We start from the raw sequence: 10,938 nt of genomic DNA on the forward strand, positions 1-10,938 counted from the left end.
AACATAAATCTAGGGCTGCCTTTCCTTTAAGGGAAGAGGACAGTATCGTGACTAATTGCAGGTGACACACTTTGATCCTGTATATCTCTTTTATTTTACTTCAATACTATATAGCCAAATTTGACATACACTGGTGAAGTGTTGTCTGTCTTGTTCACAGCATGAAAAATCATATCTGTGAAATTTAGTATCAGCACAAATTCACCCAACTGTTGTGCAGCGATATACATCGTCATGTAGAACCCTTCACAACACAGGTGAACTTGTAATAGTATCTAAAGCAGCAACATAAAACAAAAACATGCATAAAATAAAAAAACACACACATGCCAAGCCATCAGATATACGCGCTGTATATCAAGCACAAAAAGCATAGACAAAGTCCAATAGCATATGTAAATAAGCGGTGACGCACAACACCATTGCATGCACTTTATGCCCGTCTGCGCCCGTCCGCGCCAGGACGGGGCGCGGGGCTGGGACTCCATGCTCCTCTCAGCCACTACCGCTGCGCTACGACAGGCAGGTACTGCTAGATCTATGCCCTGATGTCCCCCTTCTATGTAAACACAAGATGGAGGCACTTTCGTTACATAGCTGCCCTTCGTGTACATTCACGCCAATTATGCGGTACACTGAGAATCCCATCACTAAGCAGGCTAAGGCTGGCCTTATCAACTGTCGGTCACTCAGCAAACACAGCATTCAAATCTATCACCTACTTGAGGATGATGGACTAGATGTTTTGTTCTTAACTGAGACGTGGTTAGGCGAATTCTCTGACCCTGACATCATTGAGGCAATGCCCCCTGGCTATTCCCTTTCCAGAATTGATAGAAAGGAGGGTAGGGGAGGAGGAATTGCTATAGCCACTAGATCTCCAATTATCTGTTCCCTATCTCCCATCACAATTGACCATTGTGAAGCTGGCTCCTTCACTATAATCTTTGGCCCTCAACTCTCTATGTCAGGAATTCTCGTATACAGGCCCCCGGGCAGACTGTATGATTTTACAACTAGCCTGACAGAAGCCACAGCACACTTAGCAATTAGGAAAAACAGACTGATTGTGCTGGGGGACATGAACGTCCATTTTGACGATCCCCATGATACTGAAGCTACGGACATTAGGTCTGAAATGCTCTCTCTACAGCTCGATCTTATTAACAGTGATCCCACCCACAGACTTGGCCATCTTTTAGACCCTATCTTTATGAATGGCTCCGGTGTTCAGGTCCAATGCCCTATTCCGGTTCCCTGGACTGATCACTTCATTATCCCATTTGTTCTTTCACTATCCGATCCTGGTCCCAAACCAGTTTGTAACCATCGATACCTACGGCGTAACTGGAAAAACTTCTCTTATGAGAGCTTTAATAAGTTACTCAATACAGGAGGTTCCTTGGGTGGCACAGACTGCGATACTGCCAGCAGTCTCTTGCAGAACCACATTCGACAAGCCTTGGACACCATTGCTCCCATTCGGGAAGTCAAAAATCTTAAAAATGCTAGGAAATCTAGTCCTTGGTTTACGCCTGAACTTCAGGCTGCTAAATCAGCCTGTAAAAAACTGGAGCGTGAGTGGCGCGTCAACTGCTGCCCTACAAATAAAACACAGTACAAAAATGCACAAAAACAGTACTATAGAAAAATACGCTCCTCCAAAGCTCTCCACTACAAAACTCGCATAGGGGAGGCAGAGAACTCCTCTAAAGAGCTTTATAAAATTTTTAAAGAAATATCGGTGTTCACCAACGAGAATCAGTCCTGCAATGACTCAACTGAAACTTGCAACAACATAGCCCAGTACTTTTCCAGGAAAATTACCAATATTTATGCCAACTTCTCTGATCTGCCGACTTCTGGCCACGATTTTAAGGAGAGTGCAGAAATTGATCCCACGGCGCAAAGTCTTTCCTACTTCTCTGTACCGCCTACAGAAATGCTCATAAAGATATGCAAGAGCGTTAAATCCGGCTCCCCCCGGGACCCAGCCCCACCCAAGGTTTTAGCCACGAGCCTACAAGTACTGGAACCATACTTCAGGCATGTTATTCAACTATCCTTCTCCTCGGCCTGTCTTCCAGATGACTGGAAAAAAGCGATAGTTCTGCCCATAAAAAAGAAACCTAACATCAGCCAGGATATTTTAGAAAATCTCCGACCTATTTCCCTTCTCCCCTATCTTGCCAAAGTGAGCGAAAAAATTGTAAATAAACAACTGATGGCCCACCTTGAATCCAACCACTCCCTGCACGGTTCCCAATCTGGGTTTAGAACTAATTACTCCACGGAGACAGCCCTTCTAAGAGCGACTGAAACTCTTCGGGCAGGAGCAGATGAGGGTCATATTATGGCACTCATCATGCTGGACCTCAGCGCCGCGTTTGACACTGTAGCTCACTCCATCTTGCTACAGTGTCTAAACGAAGCTGGGGTCACCAAGACAGCACTAGGCTGGCTCAAAGCTTTCCTCCTGGGACGCAGCTTTCAGGTCCAAAGAGGAGCGTTTCTTTCAGACAGCATTGCTCTTGAACAGGGGGTACCTCAGGGCTCTGCCCTGAGTCCGACCCTGTTCAATCTGTATATGGCTCCTCTTGCAGATGTGGTACAATCGTATGGCATAAATTTAGTATCGTATGCCGACGATACCCAACTGCTCATCTCGCTATCCCAAGCCCCGACCTTAGCTGCAATTAACTTCAAAAACTGCATGCAGGAGCTGGCAGGTTGGATGAACCAACACTGCCTAAAACTTAACGGCTCCAAAACAGAGGTTCTTGTGATAGGTGGCAGCGATACCAGCTGGACTCAGGAATGGTGGCCGTCCTGCCTGGGACCTCTACCCACCCCTGCCGTGGAAGCCAAGAATCTAGGAGTTTGGGTTGACCCCAGACTCTCCTTTGATAGTCATGTCAACAAAGTGGTAGGGAAATGTTTCGGGGTGTTAAAAACTCTAAATCGCACTCTAGACCTTCTCCCGCTAGAGGCCAGACGTACCCTGACCCAATCACTAGTCACCTCCCGTTTTGATTACGGCAATGTGCTCCTTTTAGGGACAACGGAAAAGAACAAGAAAAAGCTTCAAGTCTTACAGAACACGGCAGCACGGCTAGTCCTTAAACTACCCAAGAGAGCTCCTTCTAAATCCGCCTTGGATGCCCTTCATTGGCTCCCCATTAGAAAAAGAATTCTCTTTAAGGCACTACTCATTAGCTACAGGATCATCTCCGGGACAGCTCCTGATTATCTCAAAGACTTAGCCATACCCTATGAGCCAAATAGAGCTCTCCGCTCAATGGGGAAGGGTCTCCTTAAAATTCCTCGCGTAAAGAAGGCCAGGATGGGTGGTCGCTCTTTCCGCGCTCTGGCGGCTAAACACTGGAATACCCTTCCCACGCACATCAGATTAGCTGAAACAGAAAACAGTTTTAGAAAAAACTTAAAAACCCACCTGTACACCCTATGATTTTGGTCTCTGCATCCAGCTACTCTCTCCACAGCGCGGGGACACGCCGGGAAGGCGTCACCAGGCGCTTTATAAACTCATTTATTATTATATTATTTGAACCTGAAACCCAAAACCCAATATTCGGGCCTGCTTAATTTGTCATGTTTAAAATCCTCACCCTCCTTTTGACAGCAGATCACCAGTTAGTGGAGATTTGGCTGTCAAATACAACTCACTTTGTCTCTTCTGACACACAGGACCAGCAGGAACAACTCATAAAAGGATAAAATGCAAAATCATGAAAAAATGCACTAACATTTCTTTTCAAAGAAGTCATAATAAAAAAAACACATCTTTTTTTTCAACATACTGCTGACACTGCACATAACACACAAAATACCAACTGTAACCAACCATCTTTTGTAAACATGCTAAACCACCTTAATTTTTATTTTCAAAAATAAAAGTCTTTCACAGACACTCTGCGTGTCCCGTGCGCCAACCACCTTTGAGGCCCTGCTTTTTCTAGCAATCATTTCTCCATCTGTTTACACTTACTCCTAACTCCCACCTCACTGACCTTAAGGTCAAAACCTGCCTTGCGGGCTCCTCAGCCCTCTCCCTCTTCCTTACTCTAAGGCTGACAAAGAGACAAAAAGCCTTCCCACCTCTTTCTAACCTGCAATAACCAACCCTATTTAAAAACACATGATATATATATTACTCCTGTTAGGGGCTACAATTTATTTCTATACTTAGATTATTAAAACAGTTACTGTGAATAATTCGCAGAACATAATAACACACATACCAGTTTTTAGAACAAATGCTTCTTTGCAATGGTACTCATTTCATCAACCTTAAATGGATGAAGGTCTCAGTTAGGTCCAGCCAAAGTTAAAACCTTCTACCCTGATATTAAACTCAAACCTCTGCACCGGGCACATTGGCTCACTGAGCCATTTAAAAGCAAACCCAAATGAGAACAACCTTCAAATTTGTATTATACCTAAATGTATGCATTTACTGAAGCCTAAAGCACTTTAAAGCTATTGTAAATGGCAAGAATGCCCAAATTTTACCCAAATTCGACTTTAATATTTGGGGCACTTAAAAATAAAGATCCTACAATTGTGATACATATTAATCATCCTCAGAATGTTCTTTACAAATTGCAGAGATTGGACATTAGACATATCTCATGCAAATCCTGAGAAAAATGAGGTTTTTTTACGCCTGCGCCAAGTGAAATTCTATATGCTAATGTCCTCATTATGCAGTATAACATAACTTAAATTAAAGTATAATGCTAGGAGGTCACAGTATAAGTATTAAGCTTCATGAATAGTAAAAAACGAATTTTGTAGCACTTATTTTTAATATTTCTTTTGCTTAATTAATAATTATTTGTAATCAACCCAATCATTTTTGATAATTCCACATATTAAGGTTCTGTAATTCCTCGAATCTGACTTCATTTTCTTTTTTTTTTTTTTGCGCTGTGCCACGTAGGCCTGCAAAAGGTAGTCTGACGAACAAGGTGGCCTGGCCTCCCCAGTTCATGTACACATTAACCAGGTTTACTCTGAAATACACTGCAAGAAACTGACCTCTTCACCTGAAACTGACCTCGCAAAGCCAATTTCCCTGATTGATCTTTATCTGAGATTGCCAATCAATGTTGAAGACATCGTTAACTTTTTAGTTTCCTTATACATGCCTTATCTTGTTTCAGCATCTGTTACGGTTTCTTTCTTTTTTTTAAATGTTTCTTCATTACATGGGTTAATTATTATTTAGCAATAGAACCAAGAATATGCTTAGAGAAATGCTTAAAGAGAGGAAAACCCTTAATTGAAATGTCTTCCTATAATACAAAATAATGAACCTTAGTTTTGGAACCTTTTTAAAACAACATTCTGAAATGCAAAGTTTCACCCGTGCAACTCAGGGCAAAGTCCTGGCTGAATAAATATTCCTGTTTATTTAGCTTGTCTCTCAATGTTTGTAACATGAGCATGCTGGCAGTCTTTTTCAAACTAAAACATATCAATGCGTGTTCTATAATATGGTTTGAGTTCAGCAAAAATTTACTTCAGCTGAGGTGTTTGCCTGTTAATATCTAACACAATGTAGGTAAGTAAAAAATACTATAAGTTTATTTTTCTACAAAACACACAATTTCGATTTTGAGGCTTTTTTATTCCTAGTGAATGTGAATTTAAATTTTAGTTTTTAAGCATGTAGATATTTTGCTTAATAGACTGAAAACATCAAGAAAAACCACGAACAGACATTGAGCTCATTTCAGACATAAACAGAAAGGGGTCAAACACTCAGGACACACAATACGGCGCGCTTTAGCCATTTATTTCGTGAATAGTGCCATCGCTATTCACTTACAGAAATTGCACTAATGGGAAAACCACATAGACATTTAAACACACATTTAACCCACAAACCAATACTCAGAACAAAAACAAAGGACAGCCCACAGACTGTACTTAAACCAAACCATTTGTAAATACTAGTTGTAAGTCATATTTACAAGAAACGCTTCTCAATTGTGTTTCAAAAGACTGCAAAAACAGTCCAACAGACTGATGTATGTCCAAGAAACGAAAATACACTCAATTCACTAGCTTTGGCTAGCAGAACACCAAAAATCGCTCTGCATATCTTCATTCATAAAATTGCACAGAAGAAAGGATCCTTGTATGTATTATGTCCATATTTTAATTCCCTGGGGATACAGAATCACCAAGGAAGAAATATGTTTGTATACCTAAACCTATTTAGGTATTCCTTCTAGGAGAGCCGGCTAATTAATTTCACATCACACTATGGTACCTTCCAAATAAAGCAACACATTCTTCGATGTGAGCTTTGAAACAGGCATGCCAAAAAAATTGCAGAATATACAATATTATAATCAAAGTAGTGCTTAATGTACTTTTCGTACGTGCACCATTCAACAAAACCAAATAGAGAAACATTTCCTCATTACCTGTCTACACAAATTGCAATTTGCATATCAAATCCAAACAAATCAAAAGTTGGCCAACACAAATTCCAAGATTCCAAAGCTACAGTAAGCGTTACTGAACTACCTTACTCTTACCAATCAAAAGGTTGTCCAAATTCTAACTGCCAAGTTCTAAATGACCTAACGGTCCTTTTTTTTGGAATACTCACGCCAAAAAGGTTCTCAGTCAGGAGTGACATCATGTGGAGGATCAAAATCAGGAAGATCAGAAATATACTGGGCTGCAGAGACAGAGAATCCCCAGAATCCCTGTGCACAGAGTACCTTCTGTTATAGGTCAATCAGTAATGGCAGGACATGTCTGTATGCAGTTAGGCCAGCTGGTGTCTGAGATTGGTTTTCAAAACAAGGACAGAGGGGGTTTTCTACACGTTGCAGTCCAAAGGGCAGAGACACTTCATGAATAGAGCAGCCTGTGTAAAGGCAACACAAAAATGACGACAAATGTAAGATGGAGTCAAAATTAAAGAACCTCAACAGCTGCCAAATGGTTGTGTCTAGAGAGCGTTACACAGACATGTAAAAAAACTGCTAACATGTTTTGATAACCTTGACGGCTCGGCACTCGCTGTTCAGACTAGGGGCACGATGTAAGTGTAGAGATGCCAAAAACAAACCTTTTCTCATGTATAGACCTTCGTGAAGCCTAACATACAAAAACAGCTATGCAGTGTTGTGTGCAAAAGCAGCAAATGATAAAATGGCGTTTAAACTTCTAATAAGCCATGCTAACATAACACGCATGCAAAGCAGGCCTCAGGCCATACTACACCCTGCCTTGTTTGGGAAACACACAATAAAGGGGGCAAGATTCATAGAACGCAGAGTTCGAGTTCGAATGATACAGAACCAAGTTGAGAAATGTAGCCAAACTTCATAATTGGGAGTAAAATCCGAATTAAAAAGAAACCATGTTAGTGAAAACAATCACAGGTGGCATGGTGTTTAAAAAGACCTCAAAAATTAAGTAAACATTAATGCAGTAACAGTGGAGAAAAAAAATCCCTCACGAGTTCAGTACGGGTTTATGAAGCAGAAAAATTCACACCTAAATCTAACAGCGTATAGGCACCATACGTTGCAACCGCCTCCAATAGGAAGTCGTTGTCATCATCCATGAACATTTCAGCCATCCAATTAAGTAATGGAAATGAACATACATGCTCTTCGCCGGAGCCTCTAGCACTATCAGAGGACAACTCGGGCTTACTTCAAGATATTTGCACGCCAGAAAGTCATGGGCCGCAGTCCAAATGTTCCAGTTGCCTAGAACCCCATGAGCCGCTGCGCAGGCCATAATCCCGAAACTAGAACAATCTATTTCATGTGCAACTAAGGGACTCATTAGTAGATTAAAATCCAGGTCAGGAGACACCGTGTTGCAGAAACACAAATCCAGGGCCTATTCAAATCCACAATCCAGGCAATGGGAAACAAGCTGCACGCAAGTGAAGATGAGAACCGGAAAGATAAACCATACCCCACACTCGGAGTTGCTAGAGGCAGCGATCCTTATTATTCTAGCAACCAGTTACGAAGCTGAAGCAGCTGGGGCAGGTCATCGTGGGGCACAGATTGGGCATCCATTCTGGAGTAAACAAATTAACAGCAGTATGCCTGCTGCCAATGCGAGAACTAACGGCAAACCGCTGAATACACTCGAAAGAATCGAATGAAAAAATGCAGGGATCACTCCAAATATAGTTTGAAATGAGGTCACAAGACCAGAACATACTACTTTAAAAAAGTGTGCCAGGCCAGTGGTCAACGAGGCATTAAAGATTGTGTGAATCAAAGCACTGAAATGCAGGGGCAGGTCTGTTTTTAAAAAGGCATTCACCTCAGTACGAGTATTTGCAACGTTAAGGACGAATGCCTCACGCGCAGATGCAAGGGGGACTTCCTTCTGGACAAAATAGCTCTTATTCGACTCATCTTGTTGAACTCTGCTTTCAAGGTCGGAATAGAAGGCCAGATGGAAACATGGAGCTCCCATGTGGAGGAGGAAACAAGACATTCTACCAGCAAACCACACACTGGGAAACTGTAACAATATATGGAATACCGGCAAGCATACCACAACAATCTTCATTATTTATTAATAAATAACGACCGTTTGCAAGCAGTGTGAAAGTTGGTGTAATAGCTGGGGTGTGGGTGCCTTTCAAAACACATGCAAGATTTGGCGCCAGGACATTGCAAGAACCGTGCAATTGCAGATTTCTACATTCTAATGAATGAACTCGTGTGGATGTGCAATCTTCACCTTTCAAATAAACTTCCTTTCCTTCCCTCAAGCACCTATATGTGAATGGGAGATTCCAAACTTCATGAAGATAAGCACTACCTAAAGGTTCAAAGATACCTATGGCATAGTGTTTCATGCAAGACTCAAATTTAAACAGGGGAAAAGGTAGAGTTATTAACCCATGGATGAGCCAAACTGCAGAATTCGATTCGGCCACTGAAAATGGTAATGGCTCCAGTTTTTCAATATGCGACAGTGAAAACGTGGCATCCTTCATTGACATAAATTGTTGTTTAACAGTCAAATTAAAGGCAAGAACAACAAACTCATGTTCATGTAATCCCATGGCACTTTGCCATTTTTCACCGTCTGAGGAGTCCAAGCAAACTGCGTAACAGAACGCAATTGATTCTGCCCATGATACAGTACTGCAACGTCTTCTTGCACAATATCAACAACAGATGAAACAATATTGTCCAATGTGTAAATGCGGGAGGAAAGGGTGTTAATGCTATTATCTACAACGGCAAGCACTTTTTCTAAATTGATCTGATCTATAGCTCTGAGCCTAGAAGCAGCTTCAATCTGTGATAGTTTCCAAACCTCGTTGTAAGCAGCATATATTCATCTTTTCAATCTGCCTGCTGTGTCGACCTTTAACAAAATCATTTAAGTCGACGGTGTGAGTCAACTTGGACAAATGCAACTTAACAGATGCTAAGGTCGAGTGTCTGAGCCAACTCTGACATAATTTGCCTACAGAATAGGTGGTGACTGAATGTTGAGTCTGAAAACGGAGATCTACCCTAACCTCTGTATAGCCAGGGGTCAGACGGTGCTTGCAGAAATCTGCACTTTTTTGCCATAGCAACCAGCTTTCGGGATTAATGCTTGTGACATTAAAAGAGGAACTTTTTAACAGGGTTCGTAAATCACGTAAATCACTAAGGGAAGCAGTGGTGTAATTATTCCAGTGGGGAAATTCACCCAAATCAGGAAATGAAGGAGCATTGAATTTTTTGGAAGTAGCCAATCCAACGCATGTGGTTTGTGAAATAGTGGCATTCAGAAACAACATATGGCTTGGGATGAGACATGCACGATGCAAAGCCTCAGTACCTTGCACTTGCCAACTTTTAGAATCCAAACCAATTTAAGATCAATTGTATCTTTCCACAATTCATAGCCTCCAACAGCCAACTGGTCAATAAAGGACTTTGAATACAGTAATTTAGTGTGGGTAAGTCTAACCTTGGAAGAGGACTTCTCAGTCAACTTGAAATAAAATAAAATGCATCAGGGTTGGATTGATTAAAATCAGTAAAATAAAAGAACTTTTTCAAAAGCGTTTTTGAGCTGCCTTCCACTTGTGCGGAACAATGTTACCACTGTGTGTAGTTAACCACATTTCTAAACAAATTTGTTTTATGCAGAAAGTGATTGCCAAAATGGTGGTAACGGTACAAATCACCATAGTTTGTAGGCTCTAAATATAAATCTTCAGCATCAAAGGCAGCATAATATTTCAAATCAGAAAACAAAGCCTCTACGGCCTGGACATCCCAATCATCAGAGCAAATATTCTGTTTTTAACACATCCCCCATAGAAACACGTACATTGGGAACATTAATAACCCCTGTGGGACCATGAATCTGGAACTTTACAGCATCCCATACAATCCCATCTAAAACGGGCCAAGTAGTTTTATTCACAAATGTCAGGTCCCTCTACATTTTGTGCGAAGAGGAGTGGGGGGCCAAAGTTCCATCAATCAGTCTAATTGAAGTTCTTTCTTGAACGTAGTGTCCATTAATAAAACAGAAAAAATACACCACAAGTCCGATGGACATGAATAAAAAAATTGCAAAAAGTACCAGCCAAATGTAAGTCCAAGGGGGAATCAAATTTTTTTTTTAAAACCAAGTAGCAAAAATTGAAATTTTTGAAGGGGACTTAGATGTGGATGAGCCAGTGTCAAATGAAAAATGGGACTGATTACCCTCACGGGTCTCCAAATCAGGCATAGACAAGTCAGTGGGGTAAGTATATTCAGTGTCATTAAGAGGATCACCAGCAGGTAGACTCAATATAGGATTCGTAAGTGGACGCATTTCAATGACAACATCAGGCCCGATGTCAGGATCCGGGATCAAAACAGAGTATCGCACCATTGCTGGACACGAACCCGCAGG

The sequence above is a fragment of the Lissotriton helveticus genome, chromosome 11 (assembly GCF_964261635.1).
Source record: "Lissotriton helveticus chromosome 11, aLisHel1.1, whole genome shotgun sequence".
NCBI lineage: Eukaryota > Metazoa > Chordata > Amphibia > Caudata > Salamandridae > Lissotriton > Lissotriton helveticus.